The sequence below is a fragment of the Apodemus sylvaticus genome, chromosome 4 (assembly GCF_947179515.1).
Source record: "Apodemus sylvaticus chromosome 4, mApoSyl1.1, whole genome shotgun sequence".
NCBI classification, from domain to species: Eukaryota; Metazoa; Chordata; class Mammalia; order Rodentia; family Muridae; genus Apodemus; species Apodemus sylvaticus.
This window is the reverse complement of record NC_067475.1, coordinates 74,263,376-74,290,479: the sequence shown is the minus strand read 5'-3', so window position 1 is coordinate 74,290,479 and position 27,104 is coordinate 74,263,376. Positions and strand designations below refer to the sequence as shown.

Genomic DNA, 27,104 nt, shown 5'->3' with positions numbered 1-27,104 from the left:
TACTCAGATTGGGTTTCCTAAAGGAGTGTATGTACTAGTTGCAATGACTTCCCACCATGCCTGGAATCAATTACTGACTAAAGGAGATCTCAGTGGAAATTTAGCTAGTATTAGGCAGGCTCATCATGATAGCTTTCAGGGTTTTGTGGATAGGCCACTAAAAGCAGAGAGTATAATTCTTAGAGAGTGTCAAGTAGCAAATCCCTTTGTTACACAATTGCATTTTAAGAATGCTAATGTGGCTTGTACCACCATTACACCTTACAAAGAGCAGACATACTTAGCTGGATATATGCACCTTTGTGCAGACATTGAGTCTTTGTACAATCAAGTTCTACCCATGGCTTCTGCTTTGCAAGGAACCACTCTGCAAGCAATATCTACACAGAGATGAGGGAATAAAGCATGTTTTAAATGTGGACATTTTGGCCATGTTAGAACTGATTGTCCTCAGAGCAGAGTCACCCTAAATGGGCAATGAGCTTACACCCCAGGAGTTTGTTCTCAAGTGCAACTACAGGGCCAGGGAATGTAAATCTAAGACTAATATTCATGACTGTCCCATGTCAGGAAATGAGCAGAGGGGTCAGCTTCAGGCCCCAAGATGCCACAGCAAACAGCTAATGGGGCCATGAAGCTGTTGCCAGGCCAGGGAAATCTGCTTTTGAACATATCAGGACAACTCTAGGAAACATAGGATTAGATCTATGTTCCTCCACCTACTTGGAGTGGGAGTTCAGTCCCTGCCTACAGGAAATTTTGGAACTTTGCCTACAGAAACTTGGGTATTCATAGATAATGATTATGAGGGAGAAATTAAAAGTATGCCTGCTTCCCCTCATGGCATTATAGGTCTACCTGATAACCAACGAATTGCTCAATTTATCTTAGTTTGCTTGTATCCATTACCTTACAGAGTCCTTAAGAATGCGAGAGGACAGAGTGGCTTTGGTTCCTCTGATGTGTACTGTTATCAATCTAATACTAGTAAAAGACTTAACCTTAAATTAATAATTGAGGGAAAAAGCTTTGAAGGATTAATAAATCTGGAGCTAAGTAACAATTATTAGAGGACAATATTGGCCTTCAACTTGGCCCTTGTCAAATGTGCTTACTCACCTGCAAGGGATTGGTTATGCCAATAATGTGCAGCAAAGCACTAAACTTCTAACCTAGACAGATGAGGAGGGCAATTCAGGAAAATTCAGGCTTGTTATGTCATATTTGCCTATTACCCTTTGGAGAAGATATCTCTTGTCACAGATGGGGCTTATAATGTGTAATCCTAATGAGGTAGTGGCCAAGCAGAGCTAGAATAAAGATTTTTGCCTTGTCAGGGGCTAGGAAAAGAAGGACAAGACATTACAAATTTTGAAAATCCTAAGATTCACTCTGACACTAGAGCTTTGGTACATTTTCTGTAATGGCCACTATCTATCTTGCCTGCATCCCATGCTGATAAAATTCAATGGCTTAATGTGGAAAGCCACGGCTGTATTCGCCATTACAAGATGGTGCTGGCTTCCACTGTGCCAGCTCCACTTTCTTAGTGAACAAGCTATCTGTTCAAGTGCAAGAGTATTTTCGCGCCAAATCTCTGCCCATCCCGGGGCATTCGAATGAGGTCATGAGTGAACAGCCAATCAGGTGTGTACACGCTACGCCAAGGGGTATATAAGCCGTGCCCATTTTGGGCTCGGGTTTTCCTTCACGAAAAGCATCAATAAAGGCTTGGCTGCAGAAGGATCCTAGTGTTCCGTGTGCGTTCTTGCTGGCGAGATGAAAAGCACAGGACATCTGGTGCCGAAACCTGGGATAAGCCTTATCATCGCTGGCACAGAGGAGACCGCCGGTCACGGGGTAAGTGTCCAGAACTGCAGTGATATGGTAAGGCTCTAAGAGGCATGTTTGGCCTTGATCTCTCCCACCTCTCTCCTCAATTAGAGGAGGTGAGCAGGGCAGGAGGTTTTGGAAGAGATTCAGGACAGTCTGTCAGAAATAGAGCGGTGTAAAAGGACCGGTGTGGTCAAAAAGAAAAGGGTGCACCCAAGGAAAAAGGCCCTTCCAAGGACTCTAGATCTGCAGAAGTGAGAGGGTGGGAAAAGTTCCAGGTGGAACAAAAGGAAAGAGGATCTGCATAGTAATCAACTAAGAGCGAACTTTCTGTGGTTAAAAACTGTGGGAATTTTAAATAAGAAGTTCTCACACCTGTTTTTAAAGCGACAGGCACCTTATTACTCTGCCTGGTTAATTAAGAGCAGTTTAGATTCTGCCTCTAATTACGTGGTAGCAGTAATAATAAAAAATTATTTAAGATCGGGGCTTCCCAGTCTCATCCAATTTTTTTTTGGGGGGGGGGCTCAGCAAGAGCCGTGATCTTCTAAAAACTTAAAACTTAAGAAATCCACCTTGGAGAGATTCCTGAATAAATGTAATATGTTGGAAAAGAAAGATAGGAGAGGGTCGCTATATCCTAGCCTCAGGGACTTGAAACAAACAGAATCTGAAGATTTCCCACAGTGAAAAAAAAAAGTCAGGCCCTCGTTAGCAAGTTAGAAGAGGCGGTACTAAAGAGAAAAAAGATTCAAAGACAAAAGGCACATTCCCACCAAGGCGGCAGAGTGCCACTCCCCTATGCCAGCCCTGCCTCCTTACCAAGAAGGCATTTCCTCAGCGCACCCTTCTCCCCTTCCCCTCCTGCACTTTGTGGGCGTTCCTTTTGCCCAGAAGTCTGGGGGCGGGGGCGGGCCGGCCTGGGGAAAACCTCTTGCTGGAGGAAACCATTCCAGAGCTCCCGGAGGGAGGAAGAGCTTGCTTTAATAGACCTCTTAAAGGAGCTACGAGATTTAAAAGAAAAATTTTAAAAGTACTTTAAATCTTCCACGGAAGGCTGGATCACACCTGAGGAATTTATGCAGCCTACCTGAGCTAAATTCTCTGGAGAAAAATTTATTCGTTATAAGTCAGAGGCACTTAAAACGACCGGACAAAGAAGTACCTGGGCTCTCCTCCCCTCCTATCTCTCTCTACTTGGTTATGTCCAAGATACCGTGTCTCACATTTTTTAAACCTTTTTCTCTTTTTATAAATTTAATATGGGTTAAAAGAGCAAGACACTATACAATAACTATCAATGGTTGCCTCTATTTCTTTCCTTCCTTTTTTGGCAGAACTCCCAGAAGAAAAAAAAGACAAGGAGTGAACTCTTAAACAAGAGAAAAAGCAGGTTTCAAAGAAAAGCAGTTTTTCCATGTACAGGACATGGTATCAAATAGTATAATAATAATTATACTACTAATAATAGTAATAATAGTAATAATAGTAATAATAATAGTAATAATGATAGTAATAATGGTTAAAAGATAATTTCAAAACTGTCCAAGAAACAGAAGAAAATGGGAGATGTCCTATTTTTCTCTCTGAATCCTAATGGAGATATTCTTAGTTCTGGTTAAGGTATTTGGATCTTTTTGGGACATCAAGTTCCATTTCTGTCTGTTGCCTATCTTTGGTGCACCATACTTGTCTATATGTGTCAATTTATGTTGTCTATTGTTTGAGTGGCTGAATGATTGTTGTGTTTATGTTATGTGTTAAAAAGAAAAAATAAAATGGTAAAAAAAAGGCGCAATCTACTGGCAGTCCTGCCAGTCTGCAATTTACACAGAAGAAGATGATTAAAGGTGCTTCACATTCTTAACTATGAGTTAAATATAGCTGGAGGAAAAAGCTACTTTTAAGAGGCCAACAGCCTCAATCTTAATGGTTTATTCTCCTGGAAAAATTTCTACCATGGTGATGGTTGGGTTCAAGATGTTTTATTCCCCTGAAATTACAGCTAGAAAAATATATATGTACTTGGTTTAAATTAATGAGATTTGTGTAATCGCTTCACCTTTATTTCTAATTTGTCTTAAAGGTATAAATGCTTTACATGCCTTGACTATAAAGTATTGACTCATAAGTTATTGGACATGATTTAAAAAATATAAAGAGGGTAATAAAAGGTAAGTTTAAAACTAACAATTTAGGGTTAAAGCTATCTTAAGCAACACGTGGCATGACAGAAGCCAAGATATACAGGCCTCTAAGGTATTCCTAAATTGACATAATGTTTTATGTGATTCTTATCCTAGAACTCAGACTTATAAAAAATAAGATTTAAAGTAATGTCTCTTAAATAAGCTACACTGTCATACAATCCAATACACAAGCTGCTAGACAAACTTTGCAATATGAAAATAATGTGTGTGCTATTATTTTAAGGAGAAAAGATTATTTAAAACTGGGTTTTGCTTTCAAAAAATTGCAGTTATGCTTTGATATTACAGGTTCCTTTTGTTATTTGACCTTTATACAGTGGGGTCTGGTTACAGGCTACTCCTTACAAGATTGATGGGTGTAGGTCTGGCCTTATCTTACAGGCTTCACCTAGAGAGTTCTGGCCAAAAGAACATTTTTAACAGATTCACTCAGATGTGGTTCAAAATAAAGTTTTTAAACTTAGATCTATAAAACATTAATAAGGCTATATGGAAATTATAAAGGCATTAAAATTCGGCCTTGGATTTACCCCGAATATTAACACAGGAGGCTAGAGTAGCCCTCAAAAGAATAGAACAAGGGTTACAAGACACAGTATTGTTTCACTACAAAGAAAGAGAGAAAATTGTTTTATACATTTTGTCTACCTTTTTGCAGCCTACAGGCCTGCTTTGGCAGGAAGGTCCCCTGTTGTGGGTGCATCCTAGAGTCTCACCAGCAAAATCTATTGATCATTATCCTAATGTAATTGCTAAATTGGCCCTTCTAGGGATACAACAATGACTACAATTTTTTGGGAAAAATCCTGCATCACTGATCGTTCCCTAAACTGCTTCTCAGGCACAGGTTTTTGTGTGGGACGATTGATGACTGGGCCATATTGTGCTGCTGTTTTGATAGATTAATAGATAATCATTTTCCCAGACATCCTTTGCTTACATTTTTTAAGGAACATCCTGTGGTGTTTCCAAAAGTAACTTCACAAGCACCCTTGCCGGGTACCCCCAATATATTTACAGACGGATCTACAATAGGCTGTGGAGCTTATATGATCGAGCACAATGAACCCGTTTTGTGCCAATATCAGCCTGGCTCCCCACAGGTGGTTGAGTTACAAATTGTGTTAGAAGTTTTCAAAAAATGTTCCATTCCATTTAATTTACTTTTGGACTCATCTTATGTGGTAAATGCTGTTAAGATATTAGAAGTAGCTGGCTCCATAAAACCTACTAGTACGGTAAGTCATCTTATGAAGGAATTACAAAAAATTACCTGGTCCAGGGATTCAAAATTTTTTATACAACATATTAGAGCCCATTCTGGTCTGCCAGACCTGCTGAATAAGGGCAATGACCTTGTTGATCGATGCACCAGAATGGAATATGCCTTCTTGTCCTCATCCCTGGAAGTTGCACGAAAATTTCATCAACAATTTCATGTTTCAGCTAGGACATTACAACAAAAATTCCATCTTTCCCGTGCAGATGCACGACAGATCGTGCGGGAGTGCCAACAATGTATAGTTTTTCACCATCCTCCGGGTCTAGGAGTTCATCCAAAGGGCCTATTGCCCCTAAAATTATGGCAGATGGATGTGACTCATATATCTGAGTTTGGAACTTTAAAGTATGTTCATGTTTCTATTGATACATGCTCTGGCATTATGTGTGCTACACCTTTAACAGGAGAAAAGGCCTCACAGGTAATTCAACATTGCCTAGAGGCGTGGAGTGCTTGGGGCAAACCCAGACTCCTCAAGACAGACAATGGACCAGCATATACTTCTCAAAAATTCCGGCAGTTCTGCAGTCAAATGGATGTGACTCATTTAACTGGCCTCCCATATAATCCCCAAGGGCAAGGGATTGTAGAGCGCGCCCACCGCACTCTTAAATCTTACATAATTAAACAAAAAGGGGGAATCGAGGAAACTCTACCCCCGGTACCAAGAGTAGCTGTTTCCATGGCACTCTTTACTCTTAATTTTCTAAATCTTGATGACCAGGTCCATACTGCTGCTGACCGACACTGTTCAGAACCTGACAGGCCAAAAGAAATGGTCAAATGGAAAGATGTGTTGTCTGGTCAATGGAAAGGCCCGGATCCTATTTTAATAAGATCCAGGGGAGCTGTTTGTGTTTTCCCACATGGGGGAAGATAACCCATTCTGGCTGCAGGAGCGACTGACGCGGAGAATTCTGACACCTGAAGATGACACCTGGACAGATCTCACAGAAACTACTCCTGGCCCTTGTGCTGCCTCTTTGGATTTGGGTTCTTAGTATATTGGGAGAATACAGATGGGCTATCTTGTCGGCCTTCCCAAAGCCAGTACCTGTCCATCATGATGCAGTTGTTTTCCGAAAGTTTTTTACAACTAACAAAACCTTAGAATTGCCATACTTGCCGTATGATCCCACCCGGGCACCATTAGGGGAGAGTTGCTCTCTACTAGAGCGAGGTTCTCTATGTTTTGAATTTGATGGGGTAGGAGAATGCATCAAGCTCACGGGCCGGGCCTTAGGAATGTTTGACAAGCAGAAGGGAGGCTGGCTGAAGCGGACCCGGTATATCTCTGACCCAGATAAAACAGTTACAAAACGGGCCTTCTGGCAAGAGGCAATCTAGATTAATGGCACATTTCTATCGCCCAATTTTCTAAACAAGGAGTGTCCTCGTCAACCCAGGATAGTTCCCCATTGTAGTTGGAAGGATGAAGGGTTAATTCCACCCTGGTCTGATTGTCAATCCTCTATTACTCGTTGGGCAGACCAAGTTAGAACCTTTTCCTTTTCCCCCAATATGATGGTAGACCAAGTGGAAGAATTCGCTATGAAACAGGGACTCTATACAGGATATTAGAATGCACCCTTTCCATAATGGGTACTTTGTGGAGTTAATGGCAGCTGTTCAGATCTTAATTCCTTGGCTTTTATCTGAGGGGGAGCTGCTGGAAAGGCCTCTTTTACTGGTGCTTCATTTTTTTTTCAGTTCCAGAGATTAAGTGCTGCTATTCCGGAAGAGGATAGAATTACACAAATATATACGAATTCTACCATAGAAATCACTAGATTCAATAAAACCTTGGTGAATCAAATTGACTACCCACCTATCCCGGTATGCTTCTATCCCCCTTTCTTGTTTATTCTCTCAAATGAATCATTTGAGAAGTGTTCCAATGATTCTTGTTGGATGTCACAGTGTTGGGATTCAAAGTGGGCTACCCGTGCCATGGTAGCCAGGGTTCCGCAGTGGATTCCTGTCTCCGTGGAAGTCCCTTCCACTCTATCCCTGTTCAGACAGAAAAGCGATTTCGGTGTCACTGCAGCTATTGTTGTGGCCATCTCCGTTAGTGCAGTTGATGCTACAGCTGCTGGGAATGCTATGGTAACCAAAGTTCAAACAGACAGGGCCCTGAACCAATTGTCGGCCAAAGTGGCAGATGCTGTCAATGTCCATACTTCTGCTAGTGCTCAGCTAAAGGGCAGGTTAATGATTGGCAACCAACACCTCGATCTGGTGGAAGAGAGACTAGATATTCTTTTTCAACTTGCTCAATTGGGATGTGAAAGAAAACTGGGTGCGCTCTGCATTACCAGTTTGCAGTATGAAAATTTTACGCACGCGGTGAATTTGTCTAGGCGATTGTCATTATATCTTGCAGGAAATTGGTCTGAAGGCTTCGATGAAACTCTCAAATCCTTGCGGGCAGCAATGTTGGCTATCAACTTGACTCGAGTGGACCTGTCGCTGACAAAGGGACTCTCTTCCTGGATCATCACTTCAGCTTTTTCTTACTTTACGGAGTGGGTGGGGGTGAGTCTATTTGGCGCAGTCTTATGCTGTGGATGAGTGTTCATGCTTTGGCTGGTCTGCAAACTCAGATCTCAACAAACAATCGTGACAAGGTTGTGATTGCTCAAACACTTGCAGCTATTGATCAAGGCGCTTCCCCAGAGATCTGGTTATCCATGTTAAAATAACCTTTCAAGCACTGGACTGCTCAGCTCTTGCACCCCTAGAGGTTAGACTCATTGCACAGGGATGAGTGAGTAAGTCTTTCACTCTGATGGATTGTCGGGCTAAGCACCGCATAAGGGTTGTTCAGAGTTTTGGACACTCTTAGAAGACAAGTCGAATTACATGAGGGTTGCATGTCCAAGTGTCCCTCCCCTAGGAAAAACGGCACGAGTGCAAGTCAGGACGATCCTGGGAGAAGGAAACTAACGGTCTTGTTCTGTACATGGTGCTCTAACTTATCTTACTAGTGATTCGACCTCTAACTTCATCCATTACAGAGTGGCTTGCATTTTTAATAAAACAGTAAGGGAGAGGTGTGGAAAGCCGTGGCTGTATTCGCCATTACAAGATGGTGCCAGCTTCCACTGTGCCAGCTCCACTTTCTTAGTGAACAAGCTATCTGCACAAGTGCAAGAGTATTTTCCCGCCAAATCTCTGTCCATCCTGGGGCATTCGAATGAGGTCATGAGTGAACAGCCAATCAGGTGTGTACACGCCACGCCAAGGGGTATATAAGCCGCGCCCATTTTGGGCTCGGGGTCTTCCTCCACGAAAAGCATCAATAAAGGCTTGGCTGCAGAAGGATCCTAGTGTTCCATGTGCGTTCTTGCTGGCAAGACGAAAAGCACGGGACAGCTTAACAGTATTCCAGTGTGAGTTGATCAGTGGTCTTTATCTAAAGGAAAAAATAGAAGCTGCCACTTTGCTAATATAGGAGCAACTAGAGGAAGGGCATCTTAGAGAATCTCAAACATCATTGAATACTCCAATATTGGTTATCAAGAAAAAGTCAAGTAAATGGATATTGTTAAAAGATCTAAGAAAAATTAATTAAACCATGGTACCTATGAGAGTTTTACCACCTAGACTTCCATCTCCAGTGGCTATTCCTAAAGGATATCATAAAATAGTAGTGGATTTGAAACTTTGTTTATTTACTATTCCTTGGGATCCTGAGTATTGTGAAAGATTTGCTTTCAGTGTTCATTCTATTAACTTCATGGAACCTATGAGAATATATCAGTGGACATTTCTTCCTCAGGGCATGACAAATAATCCTACCTTATGTCAAAAATTTGTGGCACAATCCATTCATCTGGTAAGACAGCAATGGTCAATGGTATATTATTATTCATTACAGAGATGATGTCTTGATAGTAGGAAAAAAATCATCAGAATGTGCTTTTATGTTATAGCAATTTATAACAAGTTTTACTGATAAAGGACTTCCAATAGCTCCAGGAAATGTGCAAAATCAACATCCTTATTATTATTTGAGCTTTAGAATTACATATCAAGCTGTTTTTCTAGAGAAGATAATAATTCACATGGACAGTTTAAAAAACTTTAAATAATTTTCAAAAATTGTTATGCAATATCAATTGGCTTTACCCCTATTTAAAGCTTACTATAGAAAAATTAAAGCCTTTATTTGATATTCTTAAAGGGAGTGCTTATCCTACCTCCCCAAGATCCTAAACCTCATAAGGATTTCTGGCCTAACAACAAGAAGAAAGACCTATTGAAATATACATTTTTACTTATATAGATTATTCTGTACCTTTACATCTGTTGATTTTAACATGACTCATACACCTACAGGATTATTATAGCAAGGGCTTCTCTTATGTGGATAGATCCCAGAGTATCTCCTAAGTGTAATATCCTGCCGTATTATGAGGCAGTAGCTCAGATTATTCCTTACATGGAAGGAAGCAGGTGCTGACTTATTTTGGCAAAGAACCAGAAAACCTCATTCATCCATTTAATGCAGATCAAAATTCATGGCTGAAGACCCATAGTACAGATTAGTTGCTTGTTCAAATAGGATTTGAAGGAACTATAGATAATCATTATCGTCAAGATAGTTTGAAAAAAATTTAAATGTACATAAGGTTATATTTCCTTTTAAAAAGTGATATATTCTTTATTTACATTTCAAATGATTTACCCTTTCCTGGTTCCTCCACCCAGAAAGTCACATAAGCTATCTCCCCTCACCCTGTTCCCCAATCAACCCCCTCCCACTAACCTGTCCTTGTATTCCCCTACACTGCTGCATCAAGGCTTTACAGGACCACAGGCCTCTCCTCCCTTTAATATCTGACAAGGGCATCCTCAGCTGCCTATGTGTCTGTAGCCATGGGTAACACCATGTGTACTATCTGGTTGATGGTCTTGCCCCTGGGACCTCTGGGAGCACTGGGTGGCTAACATCATTGTTCCTCCTATGGTGCTGCAAACCTCCTCAGCTCCTTGGATCCTTTCTCGAGCATCTCCACTGGGGACCTGGTGCTCAGTTCAATGGCTGGCTGAGAGTGGTTCCCCTCTGTATTCGGCATACACAAGCATAGCCTCCCAGATGACAGCTATTTCCTGCTCTTGTCAGCAAGCACTCGTGGGCATCCATGATAATGTCTGGGTTTTATAGCTATATTTGGGTTGGATCATTAGGTAGGGTGGTCTCTGGATGGTCCTTCCTTCAGACTCTGCTCCACACTTTTTCTCTGTATCTCCATCTGTGGGTATTTTGTCCCCCCTTCTAAGAAGGACCATAGTATCCATACTTTGTTCTTCCTTCTTCTTGGGCATCATTTGATAAGTGAACTGTGTCTTGGGTATTCCAAGATTCTGGGCTAATGTTCACTTATCAGTGAGTGCATACAATGTGTGTTCTTTTGTGCCTGGGTTATCTCACTTAGAATATTATCCAGTTCCATGTATTTGCCTAAGAATTTCATGAATTCACTGCTTTTAATAGCTAAGTAGTATTTCATTGTGTAAATATATGACATTTTCTGTTTCTATTCCTCTGTTGAGGGACATCTGGGTTCTTTCCAGTTTCTGGCTATTATAAAAGGGCTGCTATGAACATAGTGGAGCGTGTCCTTATTACATACTGGGGATTCCTTTGGGTATATGCCCAGGTGTGGTATAACAGGGTCCTCTGCTAGTATTGTACCCAGTTTTCTGAGGAACCACCAGACTGATTTCCAGAGTGGTTGTACCAGCTTGCAATCCCTCTAGCAGTGGACAAGTGTTCTTCTTTCTCCACATCCTCGACAGTACCTGCTTTCTCCTGAGTTTGTGATCTTAGTCATTCTGACTGGTTTGAGGTGAAATTTCAGGATTCTTTTGATTTTAATTTCCCTGATGAGTAAGGATGTTGAACATTTTTTAGGTGCTTCTGTACCCCATTTTTAATAGGGTTTGGATATTTCATTGAGAGTTAAAAAAAATAACCATGTTTAATCTGTAAACAAGAAGCTGCACTACCAAGTTGCCACAAGATGTCCCCATTTGGCTCTGTTGATTTCCCAGCATGGTTGGACAAGGCCCACGAGAAAGCACATTTTGAGTTTCTCAAACTAGTAAGAGGCTTGCCAGGTTTATCAAATTAAGAAGAACACTTATTGGTCAGATGCTGGTGGAACTTATCAGGGAACAGCCATACCAGTCTTCTATCAGCAAGCACTTGTTGGCTTCACCATTACTATCAGGGTTTGGTGTATGCAGATGGGAAAAATTCCTAGGTGGGGAAGTCTCCAAATGGTCTTTCCTTTAATCTGTTCACTTTTTTGTCCTCATTTTTTTTTTGGACTGGAACATTGCTGGATTAACAATTTTTAGATGGGTGATTGGTCCCATCTCTCTACTGGGGGTCATGCCTATCTACTAAAGGTGGTTGCTACAAGTTCTCTGTCCACTTTGTTTTGTATTTCAGCTAAAGTCAGTCCTGTTAGGTCCTGGGATCCTGTCACTTCCATGAAAAATGGGACATTCTAGTGGCCACCTCCAGTTTCCCATGTCTCACTGCTATTTATTTCTATTTGATTTCATGACCCATTGTACTTCTTTACTGCCCCTTCCAATAACTGATCCTGTCCCATTTTTCTCTCTCCTTCCTCTCTCACTCCCATGTTCCTCCCTCACTCTGCCTCCTGTTATTATTTTGTTCCCCCTTCTATGTAGGTTTTAAACAACCACACTTTGTTCTTTGTTCATCTTTATTTTTAAGCTCCATATGATTTGTGGATTGAATCAAGCAGAAATGGAGATCAGCTTTGAAGAGCTTGTGGTCCCGATAGGAGGAATGGCATGCAACTATTGTGAGAAGATACAAAACAAGGTCCTTCAACATAAGCATCATCACAGCCATGGGCCTGGTCATGAATAAAGTGGACATATCTATGGCTGGAGCCAAGAAACAATGCTTTAAGGCACATGACATCTGTCTATACTTTTCTATATAAATGTAATGTCACGAGTACTGGTATTGTGATTGTGAGTCTGTGGATTAGAAAAATAAAGTCTTTTTCCACATCAGTGGTCTCATTGCTGCTACAATCTCTTTTTGAACTTATCCTTCCCAGACAACTGACCATCAGGTTCTCTGTGCTTTTCTACAGTAGTTTAACCTTCAGTCACAGGAAATGGACAGTAGCACACCTATAGGTCTTTTTTTTAGCATCTTTTGCTTATTTCCATAACCATGTCAATTTCTGACTTGAATCCTAACTACCCTGGCCCATCATATCAATATAGCCCTTGTCACTGATGATATCCAAAGCAACTAGTCCCTACCTGTCAACTTACCAGTCATTTCACACTAGGCTTAGTAAGCTTGGGCTTACTGATTTCTCATTATGCACACAAAGATTTGTGGGGCATTTCTAGTGTATCAGTTACATGTGTTATGATATGTGGAGTGTGTATACACATAAACATAAAAACCATAGCCCTTGTTTTGTCAACAGGAGGTCTTCTAGCTCCCAATTTAAATTGTATCTTTGTTTGAGGTTTGTGACCGATTTTGGAATTATCTCCTTTCTTTTTTTTTTTTTCAAAATTCAAGAGGAATTTTTATTAAAACCAGCATGCTGTGGCCACTCTGCACAAGAAGAGAGAATGCCCTGCATTCCGTGCTGTGCCAGCCTTTTATACATTCTCAGGGCAGCCACCATTAGGCACAATGTGATTGGCAGAATGGTGTTACCTTTAAATTAATTGGTTGATTGGGGATGAGGTAGGTGGCCAATGGACTCTTGGCTTTCCCTAGCCACAGGGACCACCCTGTGGTCTGAGGAATGTAATTTAGACTCTCCCTTCTGGGAGGGGGAATACTTGCCCTTCTGGGAGAGGTCAGTGTTCTATGACCTTTTCAAAGTTTCTGAGTTAACCCTTCCATTCACGCTCCCCCCCTTTTTATTTTTGCAAGCTTCAGTCCAGAAGCGATTGGTGGTATTCTGATAGCTCATACTCCTGCTCTCCTGTATCTAGTTCTTTGAATCTCTGCTTTAAGATCATTAGCTATACTGTACCTAAGTGTTTCTTAACAATAGCAACTAAGCAGCTCAAAATGTAGGGGCCAAAAGTCAACTATAACTAGAGAACAATAAGGGGTTCTAACAGGCTTAAATATCCGGAATGGTCTATATAAGAGCAACACTCATCAGCTAAGCACTCCTCAGCTATGCACATAGCCTTCATATCCTGCAGTACTTCTTCTGATAATGAAGTCAATAATTCTTGAATGTGACTGATGGAAGTTTCTATTTTTTTTAAGATGAACAATATTCAAAGTTTTGAAACTTTAATAAATTTTTTAAAACATTTTGAACTGAAAACATACACATTTTGCACACAATTATTGTAATATGAATCAACTCCAACTCGATTTAAAAATATGTGAATCAAGTTAGTAATTCACATTTAATTAAGTTAGCACCTTGCTGAATTCAGCCTTTGTAAAAAAAAGTGACTTAGTACATATTTTAACGTTACATAGTGACTGTGTACCAATTATTGATATTCACTTTATTAAACAAGATAATGTTCTTGAAAGTTGATAAATAATAGCTCACCTCCTATGACATGTAAAATTTGCAATGCTAATAGTTACATTGTGTAACATAACACTTTCTATAGATTTCTTTTAATCTTAAAATTTTAAAAGCAATCATTGTAATGATTGTATCAAAATCAGATTATCAGAGGAAGATCAAACTTTATTGAAACTGCTTGCATACAAAATAAATTGCACTAAAACCAAAAAAAGTCAAAATAAAATCCAATCTGTTGCAACTAATATGTACAGAGAATTAGTACATAACAGATTTATATTAGTACATATTAATACATATAGAATTAGTACATATGTTGACAAGGGAAGTTTTTTTCTTTTCTTTATTTTTTTTTATTTTCTATATTCTGTGTTTACATTACAAATGCTTTCCCCTTTCCAGGTCCCCCCTCCCCATATGTCCCATAAGCCCTCTTCTCTCCACTCATTCCCCAATCACACCCTCCCATTTCTCTGTCCTGGTACTCCCCTACCATTCTGAATCAAGCCTTTCCAGGGCCAGGGCCCTCTTCTTATTTCTTCATGGGTATCATTTAATATGCTAATTGTGTCTTGAGAATTCAGAGCTTCTGGGCTAATTAATATCCACTTATCAGTTATTGCATTCCATGTGTATTCTTTTGTGATTGGTTTACCTCACCTAGGATGATATTTTCCACTTTCAATAATTTGCCTAAAAATTTCATGAATTCATTGTTTTTAATTGCTTAGTAATATTCCATTGTGTAAATATACCACATTTTCTGTATCCATTCCTCCACTGAGGGATTTCTGGGGCCTTTCCAGCTTTTGGTTATTATAAATAAGGAGGCAATAAACATAGTGGAACATTGTGTCCTTATTGCATGGCAATGAATATTCTGCATATATGCCCAGGAGAGGTATAGCAGCGTCCTCCGGAAGTGTCACGCCCAGATTTCTGAGTAACTACCAGACTGATTGCCAGAGTAGTTGTACCATCTTACAATACCACCAGCAGTGGAAGAGTGTTCGTCTTTCTCCACATTCTTGCCAACACCTGATGTCCCCTGAGTTTTTAAACTTAGCCATTCTGACTGGCATGAGTGGAAATCTCAGGGTTGTTTTGAGGGTTGTTTCCCTAATGACTAATGATGTTGAACATTTCATTTGGCACTTCTCAGGCATCCAAATTTCTTCAAGTGAAAATTCCTTGTTTAGCTCCCTACCCCGTTATTTAATAGGGTTATTTGGTTCTCTGGGGTCTAACTTCTTGAGTTCTTTGTTTATATTGGATATTAGTCCTCTATCGGATGTATGGTTGGTGAAGATCATTTCCCAATTTGTTAGTTGATGTTTTGTCCTTTTGACAGGGTCCTTTGCCTTACAGAAACTTTGTAATTTTAAGAGGTCACATTAGTCAATTCTTGATCATAGAGCATAAGCTATTTGTGTTCTGTTAACGAACTTTTCCCCTGTGCCCATGTCCTCAAGGGTCTTCCTCAGTCTCTTTTCTATTAGTTTCAGTGTGTCTGGTTTTATGTGGAGGTCCTTGAATCCACTTGGAGTTGAGCTTAGTAGGAGATAAGAATGGATCAATTCACATTCTTCTGCATCCTGACCACCAATTGAGCCAGCAACAATTGTGGAAAAGGCTATCTTTTTTCCACTAGATGTTTTGTGCTCCTTTGTGGAAGATCAAGTGACCATAGGTGTGTGGGTTCATTTCTGGATCTGCTATCCTATTCCATTGATCTGCCTTCCTGTCACTGCACCAATAAAATGCAGTTTTTAACACTATTGTTCTGTAGTTTCTTGAGGTCTTGGATACTGATTCCCTGAGAAGTCCTTTTACAGTTGAGAATAGTTTTAGCTATCCTGGGTTTTTTGTTATTGCAGATGAATTTGAGAATTGCTTTTTCTAACTCTGTGAAGAACTGAGTTGGTATTTTAATGGGGAGTGCATTGAATCTGTAGATCACTTTTGGCAAGATGGCCATTTTACTATATTAATCCTGCCAATCCATGAGCATGGGAAATTTTTCCATTTTCAGAGGTTTTCTTTGATTTGCTTCTTCAGAGACCTGAAGTTCTTCTCATATAGATCTTTTAGTTATTTTGTGAGAGTCACATCAAGATGCTTTATATTGTTTGTGGCTATTGTAAAGGGTGTAATTTCCATAACTTCTCTCTCAGCCTGTTTATCCTTTGATTATAGGAAGGCTGCTGATTTGCTTGAGTTGATTTTATAACCAGCTACATTGCTGAAATTTTTTATCAGTTGTAGAAGTTCTCTGGTGGAGTTTTAGAGTGACTTAAGTAGACTATCCTATCATCTGCAAATAGTGATAGTTTGACTTCTTCCTTTCCAATTTGTATCCCTTTGACCTCTTTATGTTGTCTAATTACTCTAGCTAGAACTTCAAGAACTACATTGAAAAAATATGGAGAGAGGGGGCAGCCTTGTCTAGTCCCTGATTTTAGTTGGATTGCTTCAAGTTTCTATCAATTTAGTTTGATGTTGGCTACAGGTTTGCTGTATATTACTTTAACTATGGGTAGGTACGGGCCTTGAATTCCTGTTCTTTCCAAGACTTTTAGCATGAAATGATGCTGAATTTTGTCAGATGCTTTTTCAGCATCCACTAAAATGATCATGTTTTTTTTTATTTATTTGAGTTTTTTAATGTAGTGGAGGGCATTGATGGATTTCCATATATAGAACCATCCCTGTATTCCTGGGATGAAGCCTACTTAATCATGGTGGATGATCATTTCGATATGTTCTTGGATTTGCTTGGCAATAATTTTAATTAATATTTTTCATCGATATTCCTAAAGGAAATTTGCCTGAAGCTCTCTTTCTTTATTGGATCTTTGTGTGGTTTTGGTATCAGTGTATTTGTGGCTCCTTAGAACGAGTTGGGTAGTGTTCCTTCTGCTTCTATGTTGTGGAATAGTTTGAAGAGGATTGGTGTTAGGTCTTCTTTGAAGGTCTGGTAGAATTCTGTACTAAAACAATCTGGTCCCGTGAATTTTTTTTTTTTTTGGGGGGGGTCAGGAGGCTTTCTATGAGCCCTTTTATTTCTTTAGGGATTATGGGAATGTTTAGATGATCTATTTGATCCTGAATTAATTTTGGTGTTTGGTATCTGTCTAGGAAATTATCCATTTCCTCCAGATTCTGCAGTTGTGTTAAGTATAGGCTTTTGTAGGAAGTAGCATCTGATGATTTTTTGAATTTCTTCGGTTTCTGTTGTTTTATATCCCCTTTCATTTCTAATTTTGTTAATTTGGAATCTGTCTCTGTGCCCTTTGGTTAGTCTGGCTAAGGGTTTATCTATCTTGTTAATCTTCTCAAAGAAGCAACTCCTGGTTTGGTTGATTCTTTGTATGGATCTCATTGTTTCCACTTGATTGATGATTTCCTGTCTTCTCCTGAGTGAATTAGCTTCTTTTTGTTCCAGGGCTTTCAGGTGTGCCATTAAACTGCTAGTGTATGCTCTCTCCATTTTCTTTTTGGAGGCACTCGAGGCTAAGAGATTTCCTCTTAGCACTCCTTTCATTGTTTCCCATAGATTTGGGTATGTTGTGTCTTTGTTTTAATTAAATTATAAAATGTCTTTGATTTCTTCCTTTATTTCTTCCTTGACCAAAGTATCATTGTGCAGAATATTGTTCAGTGTCCATGTGTATGTGTGCTTTCTGTTATTTTCGTTGCTTTTGGAGACCACTTTTACTCCATAGTGATCTGATAGGGGCATTGGATTAGTTTGATCTTCTTATATTTGTTGAGTCCTGTGACCTTTATATTGGTCCTGTGACCAATTATATGATCAATTTTGGAAAAGGTACCATGAGGTGCTGAGAAAAAAAGTATTTTCTTTTGCTTTACAATGAAATTATACATATATATATATATATATATATATATATATATATATATATATATATATATCATATATTTAACACACATAATATCATATATTTAACACACATAATATCATATATTAACACACATAATATCATATATTAACATACATATATCATATATTTAACATAAATATCATATATTTAACACAGATATATCATATATTTAATGTATATATCATATATTTAATGTATATATCATATATTTAACATATATATCATATATTTAACATATATATCATATATTTAACATATAACATATATGTCATGTATTTAACATATATATCATATATTTAACACATATATATCATATATATTTAAAAATATATCACATTTTTAGCATACATATATCATATATTTAGCATATTTATATGTTAAATCCAATTGATCCAAAGCTTCAATTATTTTCACTCTGTCCCTGTTTAGTTTCTGTTTTCCTGATCAGTCCGTTGTGGATAGTGTAGTGTCAAGTCACCCATAATTATTGTGTTAGGTGCAATGTGTGCTTTGAACTTTAGTATAGTTTCTTTTAATAATGAGGGTGCCCTTGCATTTGGAGCATAGATGTTCAGGATTGAGAGTTCTTCTTGGTGTTCTTTTTTCCTTTGACCAGCAAGAAGTATCTTTCCATGTCTCTTTTGATGACTTTAGTTTGAAAGTCAGTTTTATCTGATATTAGAGTGGCTACTCTGTCTTGCTTTTAAAATTGTCTTCCAACCTTTCACTCTAAGGTAATGTTTGTGTTTGACACTGTGGTGTGTTACCTGTATACAGCAAAATGTAGGGTATTGTTTATGTAGCCAGTCTGCTAGTCTATGTCTTTTTATTGGGAAATTGAGTGCATTGAACTGGGGAAGACCCTAGAGGACATGGGCACAGGGGAAAAGTTCCAGAATTGAACACCAATAGCTTATGTTCTAAGATCAAGAATTGACAAATGGGATCTCATAAAACTACAGTTTCTGTAAGGCAAAGGACACCGTCAAAAGGACAAAACGTCAACCAACAGACTGTGAAAGAATCTTCTCCAACCCTAAATCTGACAGAGGGCTAATATGTAATATATACAAAGAACTCAAGAAAGTAGAACCCAGAGATCCAAATAACCCCATTAAAAAGTGGGGTACGGAGCTAAACAAAGAATTTTCACATGAAGAACTTCGGAGAGCTGAGAAACACCTTAAGAAATGTTCAACATCAGTAATTATTAGGGAAATGCAAATCAAAACAACCCTGAGATTTCACCTCACACCAGTCAGAATGGCTAAGGTCAAAAATTCAGGAGACAGCAGGTGTTGGCAAGGATGTGGAGAAAGAGGAACACTCCTCCGCTGCTGGTGGGATTGCAAGATGGTGCAACCACTTTGGAAATCAGTCTGGCGGTTCCTCCGAAAACTGGGCATGTCACTTCCTGAGGACCCTGTTATACCACTACTGGGCATATATCCAGAGGATTCTTCAGCATGCAATAAGGACACATGCTTCACTATGTTCATAGCAGCCCTATTTGTAATAGCCAGATGTTAAGAGATATTAAAGAATAGAGATTATTACTTCCTGTCATTATTGATGTTATTTTTTATATTTGGTTTGTTATCTTCTTTTGGGTTTGATGAAAGAAGGTTACTATCTTGCTTTTTCCAGGTTATAGTTCCCATCCTTGTATTTGTGTTTTCCCCCTATTATCCTTTGTAGGACTGGGTTTGTTGAAAGATATTGTGTAAATTTGGTTTTTTCATGGAATATCTTGGCTTATCAATCTATGGTGATTGAGAGTTTTGCTGGGGATAGTAGTTTTGGCTGGCATTTGTGTTCTCATAGAGTCTGCATGAGATCTGACCAGGATCTTCTAGCTTTCACAGTCTCTGGCGAGAAGTCTGGTGTAATTCTGATGGGTCTTCCTTTATATGTTACTTGCTCTTTTTCTCTTACTAGCTTTAATATTCCTTCTCTGCTTAGTATGTTTGGTGTCTTATTATTATGGGATGGGAGGTATTTATGTTCTGGTCCAGTCTATTTGGAGTTCTGTAGACTTCTTGCATATTCATGGGCATCTCTCTCTTTAGGTTAGGGAAGTTTTCTTCCATAGTTTTGTTGAAGATATTGATTGTTGGAGAATAGTGCCTAGTATTTGTAGAACCTGAAAACTTCCTTAGGCTATAGTTGCTGTATTGACTTCCTAGGACATTCAGCAGATGGTCCTGTCATATGCCAGGTTTCTATGTTCCAACAGAAGTTTATAAGTATAAATCATAGGTATGAGCTCTGAATGGTAAGGGCCAAGGAGTCTCAGAGATCCAGCAGCCCCAGGTATGGAGATATCCCGAGTTGAAGATCTCTGGGGATGCAGACCACTGGGCTTCTGCCTGTTCCCAGGACATGGGCAGAACAGCGGTTCTTCTGTGTGCTATTCAGGCAGGGGTCCTGTGCCCTGTTAGGTAGTCAGCACTTGGAGGGGATCCCTGCCACCATCTTTGCTCCTGGTTGGACAGGACAAGCGGCTCCAGTTTCTGAAGTATCTCAAGTTTAAAATCTCTGAGGATGCAGAAACCTGGGCTTCTGCCTGCTCCCAGGCCCTGGGCAGACCGGTGGTTCATCTGTGTGCCAGTCAGGCCTGGGGCCTATGCACTGGTGGGAAGTTGGCACTTGGAAGAGATCCCTGACTCCATCTTCGCTCCCTGACTGAGCAGACAAGAAGCACCTGGATCACAGAGACAACCTGAATATAACATTATTTGGGGCAGGACATACCAGGGCTCCATTGGCACCCAAGAGGAGGGAAGCACATCAGTCATCTGTGCCAGGGGAAACCCAGTCATCCAGTGGTGCAGAAATACCATCATGGGCTCACAGGAGGTTCAAGCACCAGCCAAACAAACAACAGAGATAACCAGATGGCAAAAAGCAAACATAGGAACATTACTAAAAGAAATCAAGGCAATATGGCAGCATCTGAATCCAATTCTCCAACAAAAACAAGTCCTGGATACTCCAACACACCAGAAAAACAAGATTTGGATTTAAAATCACTGATCATGAGGCTGTTAGAGGAACACAAGAAGGACATAAATAAATATCTTAAAGAAATACAGGAGAAAATGGATCAAAAGTTAGAAGCCCTTACAAGGAAAACACAAAAATAATTTAAAGAAATTCAGTAGAATATGGGTCAAAAGATAGAAGCCAATTAGGAAGAAATGCAAAAATTACTTAAAGAAATACAGGAGAACTCGGGTCAACAGGAAGAAGTCATTAAAGAGGAAACACAAAAATCTCTTAAAAATTACAGGAAAATACAAACAAGCAAGTGAAAAAACCGAGCAAAATCAACCAGAATCTAAAAATAAAAGTAGAAACAACTAAGTAAGTTTCTATTTTTCTATATATATAAATCATTGGTTGCCCTGGTCATCTCTAACCCCAACAGAATGGAGAGAGTAAGTGCCATAACCAGTTAGGTGAATGGGCATATAGGATGGGAGAATGAACCTATATGCAATTCCTTGTGCTATAATACTCCCGTCAAGTTTAAATGTGGATAGATGGCTTTAAACTCTCTTAGGACTGCTTAATGTCATGTCCACAGATAATAAGTTCAAATTCCATTTTCATTCTGCAGCATTGTATTGAATGAGACAAATAAATTAAAATGTACTTGGAGCATAAGTAATGTGAAAACTAAGAGGTTACTATTACATCAGTACAACTCTAATAACAATAAAAAGAATGGTGTATAAACTAAATAACTTTTAAATTATTTTTTGTATTTATTTGCATCTTAAATATTGTTCACTCCAAGATCTGCCTCCTAGAGGTATTCATGCCATGTCCCCACTCTTTCCCATCTAAAAAGGTAATCTCCCCCTCCACCAAACACACATGGGCATCCTCCTTCTCTAGAAATCAGTTCTCTAAAAGATTAGTATCTTACTCTCCTACTGAAGCCAGACAAAACAGACTTCTGCTAGATATGTGACAGAGGGCCTCAGTCCAGTCCATGATGCATGTCCTTTTGATTTTTGCTTAGTCTCTGTGAGTTCCCAAAGATACAGCTTACTTGACATTGTTGGTCTTCCTATGAGATTGCCATCACCATTTATGCCTTTAGTTTTTCCCATGGCTTTTTTATGGGGTCTCTGACCTTAGTCCAATGATTGGCTATAAGTCAGCTGCTGGAAGAACCTTGCAGGGAAATGTGACTATAGAATATGTCTGCAGTCACAGCAATAGCATTAGTAATAGTGTCAGAATTTGATGCCTTCCAAAGTTGGGCCAGTTACTTTTCACCCATTCTTTCAATCTTTGCTCCATTCTTTTCCATGCATTTCTTTTAGACAGAAATAATTCTGAGTCAAAAACTTTGAACATGAGTTGGTATCCCCATATCAACACTGTGGGTTCTGTCTAACTAATGGAGGTGGTCTCTTCAGGTTCCATCTCCTCACTGTTGGACATTTAGTCTTGTCAACCTCATGGTGTTCTGGGAACCATTCATATCCTAGATCTCTTAGACATTATAGAGGTTACCCTCACCCCTTAACACTCACCACTCACCCCTAACCACTTACCACTCACACCTCACTCGGGAAATTCCTATCCATTCTCACGGATCTCTGAGCTTCTTGCTTCTCTCTATATATTCCTCATCCTGCCTCACACCCTATTGACATCCACTTTGTATTCCCACCCATTGTCTTCCAATATTTTGCTCCTCCTTCTAAGTGGGATTAAAACATCTTCACTTGGACCTTCATTCTTGTTTGACTTCTTATGGTCTGTGAGGTATATCATGGGTATTCTGTAATTTTTGGCTAATATCAAGTTATGATTGAGTACATACCAGGCATGTCATTTTACACCTAGGTAACCTCACTCAGGATAATACTTCCTTGATATACCCCATTTACCTGTAAAATTTCTTGTCCTGCATTTAAACAGTCGTATTTCATTACGTAAATGAATGATTTCTGTATCCATATTTCTATTGAGGGACATCTGGATTGCTTCTAGTTTTAGGCTACTATGAATAATGCTGCTATGAACATACTGGTGAATGGGTCCTTATGTTATAGTGGAGCAATATTTGTGTATAGACCCAGGAGCTGGGTCTTCAGGTAGAACTATTTCCAATTTTCAGAGGAACTGATAGATTGATTTCCAGAGTGGTCGTACCAGTTTATAATTCCACATGCAATCGAGGAACACTCCTCTTTCTTCACATCCTAAAGAGTATGTGTTGACACTTGAGTTTTTGCTATTAGCCATTCTGTAACCTTTTTGGAGAAAGTATGTCACTGAGATTGGTCTTTGGATTTTAAATGCTCAATCCAGTCATCTTGGTTCCTTCTTCCTGCTTCCTGTATTTCTGGGTGTAGTACTGTCAGCTTCTTCCCTAGAACTACATCTGCCTATGTATTCTTATATTTCATGACATTATATTAAAGGAATAAGCCTCTGAAGCTATAAACAAATTGAAATTAAAGGCGATCTTTCATAAGCGCTCTATGACCAGGCTATCACTTCAGAGCAAAATAAGTCTAAGCCACATGGTATCCAGTTTTTTACATAACATGAAAACATCGTAAAAATTTTTGGTGGTAAATGAGACTAGTATGCAGGGACATTATCATTCTTGATTATCTTAGGTATGTACACAAAGGCAAAGGAAGCCTGAAAATATGATATAATGTGAGTAGCATATTCTCCATGTTGAACTGTAACATATGTCATATTGAAGAAAGTACAGACAAACACATGGGCATATTTCCACTTGACAAATTCCAGATTATAATAATATCCACATATCAAGGTCTATTTGTTTCTGTCCTCCAGTGATCTATTATCTGGTTTAGAACAATTGGAATATAATAGAACTATTTATCTGCCTTATTCTTGAAAAGGTAAAGTTTTGCTTACAGTAATTGAGCATAATTTTTATTTAGAATGTTCAGTTATAAGTACAGTTATAGTACAGTTATAAGTAAATACTGACTATAGACTAAAATATCTGCTGAGGTCACAGACAACCTCAAATGAGTATTCATGTGAATGATGAAGAGTTACAACCCCTGGAAGTATTATAATTGAGTCAGGGAATGAAGTTTATGGATAACTTTATCACTTTAGGGTATGTAAAAGTTTCAGGCATAGGATTGTTGATGGTTGTATTGGAAGCATAAGTTCCAATAATAAATTTAAAGGCTAAGGTTCTAGGACCATCAAGAGAATCTAATTGTTCTGTTGAGCTGAATAATAATTATTAAGGAAAAAAGATTGTTCCAGTTTCACATATGCAGACTTGAAATGCTGTGTTCTATCTGCAAAATGTGATTAAACATTGATAATACAGAAAGGGACATCATTAGAAGGATGACTTTATGAATATGTTGTGACAACAAACAATTTTCTAGAGGGGTGACCATCAACTTTACCAATATGAATTAAAGTTAAATTTGTCACTGATTTTTTTTCTTAAAACAACCTTATTTTCCACCAGCTTATTTTATTTGCACAAAATAACAGGTTTCTTTATGACATTCTCATTCATACATGTAAAGAACTCTCAAAGATATTTTAACAAGCCAGTTTCTAGAGATTTGCTAAATATACTGGGGAAGCATGCTAATGTTTAAAAAATATTATATGTCTTGTGTATAGGTATTTTCTTAAATCACTGAGAAGAATCCGTGATTTCACAGAACAGAGAATATAATTCATTTTTCATAGAGATTGTTTTATTTAAACTCGATCATTAAGGAATGTTTTATTTCAGCAATTTCTCTTCAATGAGCTATGAATACTTCAGCCCAAACACACTAAAGTTTCCCTGCGATTTAACCTGTGGAAATAATCACAATTAATCTGAGTCTTGCTATGCCAGATTGAGTGAGACTTATTCTATGTCAAGAGAATATAAGTATATTCTAGAGGGGAAATGAACATTCTTTACTCATAAATAGTTTGGAGTTAAGGTAGTAGAATTATATATCACTAAAAAGTTATTACAGGTGCTTGCTTGGGCAGCACATATACTAAAATTGTAACAATACAGAGAAGATTAAAATGGCCCTTGCACAAGGATGACCCAAAAATTCGTAAAGCATTCCATAATTTTTGAAGTATTGGAGTCTGCAGTGTCTTGTGTTCATGTGCAGAAATTGGCATACTATTTGGTTTTGCCAAATTTTGTAGCATGAATGTGATGTACTTGGTGATTTTGGAGAGATTGAATTGTTGGAGGTTGAGTTTTCCTTTCTAATGTTGTGCTTGTGCTCTGGTGTTGCAAAGAAAACTTGAAGATTATAGCTGAACTGCCAGTGTTCCATTGGCTGCAGTTGCAGGTAGAATACAGGCTCAGGATTCTAACTTACACATATTTGTAATTAAGAAAAAGTCAAGCAGATGGAGATTGTTGCAGGTTTCGCTAAGGGTTAATGAGGCTATGGAACTTCCAGAGGCATTATAGTCTGGCTTGCCTACTCTAGATGCCATTCCAGGAAATGCATATACAATTATTATGGATTTGGAAGATTGTTTTTGTGCTGTTCTTTTGCATCTTGATGACTGTAAAAAATTTCGAGTATGGTGTGCCTGATTTTAATTTTAAAGAGGTCATGAAGTGGTATCCCTGTAATGTTTTGCCCCAAGGAATATCTAATAGCCCCACATTATGTAAAAAATATGTTACTGTTTCAGGACAAGAAGTTAGGACTTTGAATCTCTCATTGTATATTATTCATTATATGGATGGCATTTTATTAGTTGATTTCTCTGAAGGAGTTTTAGTAGGAGCCTTTCCTTGTATACAATGATCATAAAAAAGTTGGGGAGTGGTTGTTCCTCAAGAAAAGATTCAAAGACAGTATGTTTTTCAATATTTGGAACATCAGTTACATCCTAAATAATTTGTGGTATAGAAAATTCAAATAAGAAAAGATAAATTATATTTGAAATGATATTCAAAAGTTCTTGGGACATATTAATTAGCTAAAATCTCATGTTAAGCTTACACAGGAAGACTCTTAAGGTGGATACAAATCCTAATTTTTGTCAATTAACTGATGAGGAACAAAGAGCTTTGTAGAAAGTAGAGGAAGCTATTATTCAACAACAGATATATTATATAGACTAAGATCAACTGTTGGCTGTATGAACCCATAGCAGTGCTTTGGCAAAAGGAACAGTTAGGGACTATTAATGTGGATTCATCTTTCTTCATCTCCAAAGAAAGATTTAACACCCCATTGTGGAGCTGTTGCTGTGTTAATACATAATTGTGAGATAGAATCATGAAAGTATTTTGAGAGAGACCCAGGAGAAATATTAATTCCTTATCCCAAACAGCAGTTAAATTGTTTATTGTAGAATACTGATATTTGGCCTATTGCATGTGCAAACTTTTCAGGCAAAATTGATAATTATTATTTAAAAGAGAAATTGCTGCAATTTGCCTGAATGCATGCTTTTGTACTTACTGTAAATTTATGCATGCAGCCCATAGAAAATATGCTTACTGTATTTACAGATGGCTCATCTAATGGGAAACAGCATATATAATTGTATCACATGTTCATTCTGAGATTTCTCCACTTTTCACAAATAATTGGATTATGTGCTATAGCCATCATTTTTGATATGTTGAATAATCAAGCTTTCTGTTTGTATACTGATAGCCAATATGTAACTTATGGTTTTCAATTGCTTGAAGTTGTTCCTTTTTTTAGATATGGCAAACTCTCAAAATTTGCAATCATTTATGCAGATATAATTCAACTTAAGAATTTAAGTGATAAAAACTGCATGGTATTAGTACAATGACAGTCAAATGGATCAATGGAATTGGATTAAAGACCAATTCATTTCTAATGAACCCACACACCTATGGTCACTTGATCTTCGACAAAGGAGCTGAAAACATCCAGTGGAAAAAAAAAAGCCTTTTCAATAAATGGTGCTGATTGTATTGGAGGTCAGCATGCAGAAGAATGTGAATTGATCCATTCTTATCTCCTTGTACTAAGCTCAACTCCAAGTGAATCAAGGACTTCCACATAAAACCTGACAAACTGAAACTAATAGAAAAGAAATTGGGAAGATAAGGAGAAAGGGGACAGCCTTGTCTAGTCCCTGATTTCAGTGGGATTGCTTCAAGTTTCTCTCCATTTAGTTTGATGGTGGCTACCTGTTTGCTGTATATTGCTTTTACTATGTTTAGGTATGGGCCTTGAATTCCTGTTCTCTCCAAGACTTTAAGCATGAAAGGATGCTGAGTTTTGTCAAATGCTTTTTC

At 38.5% G+C, this 27,104-nt stretch overlaps 1 non-coding gene across 1 annotated transcript; it reads left to right on the top strand.

Annotated features, from left to right (window-relative positions):
* The first annotated feature begins 24,822 nt into the window (after positions 1-24,822).
* Positions 24,823-24,929, top strand: LOC127683818 (U6 spliceosomal RNA). The gene has a single exon (XR_007977620.1). It is a non-coding gene; the product is annotated as a U6 spliceosomal RNA (small nuclear RNA).
* Positions 24,930-27,104: the final 2,175 nt, after the last annotated feature.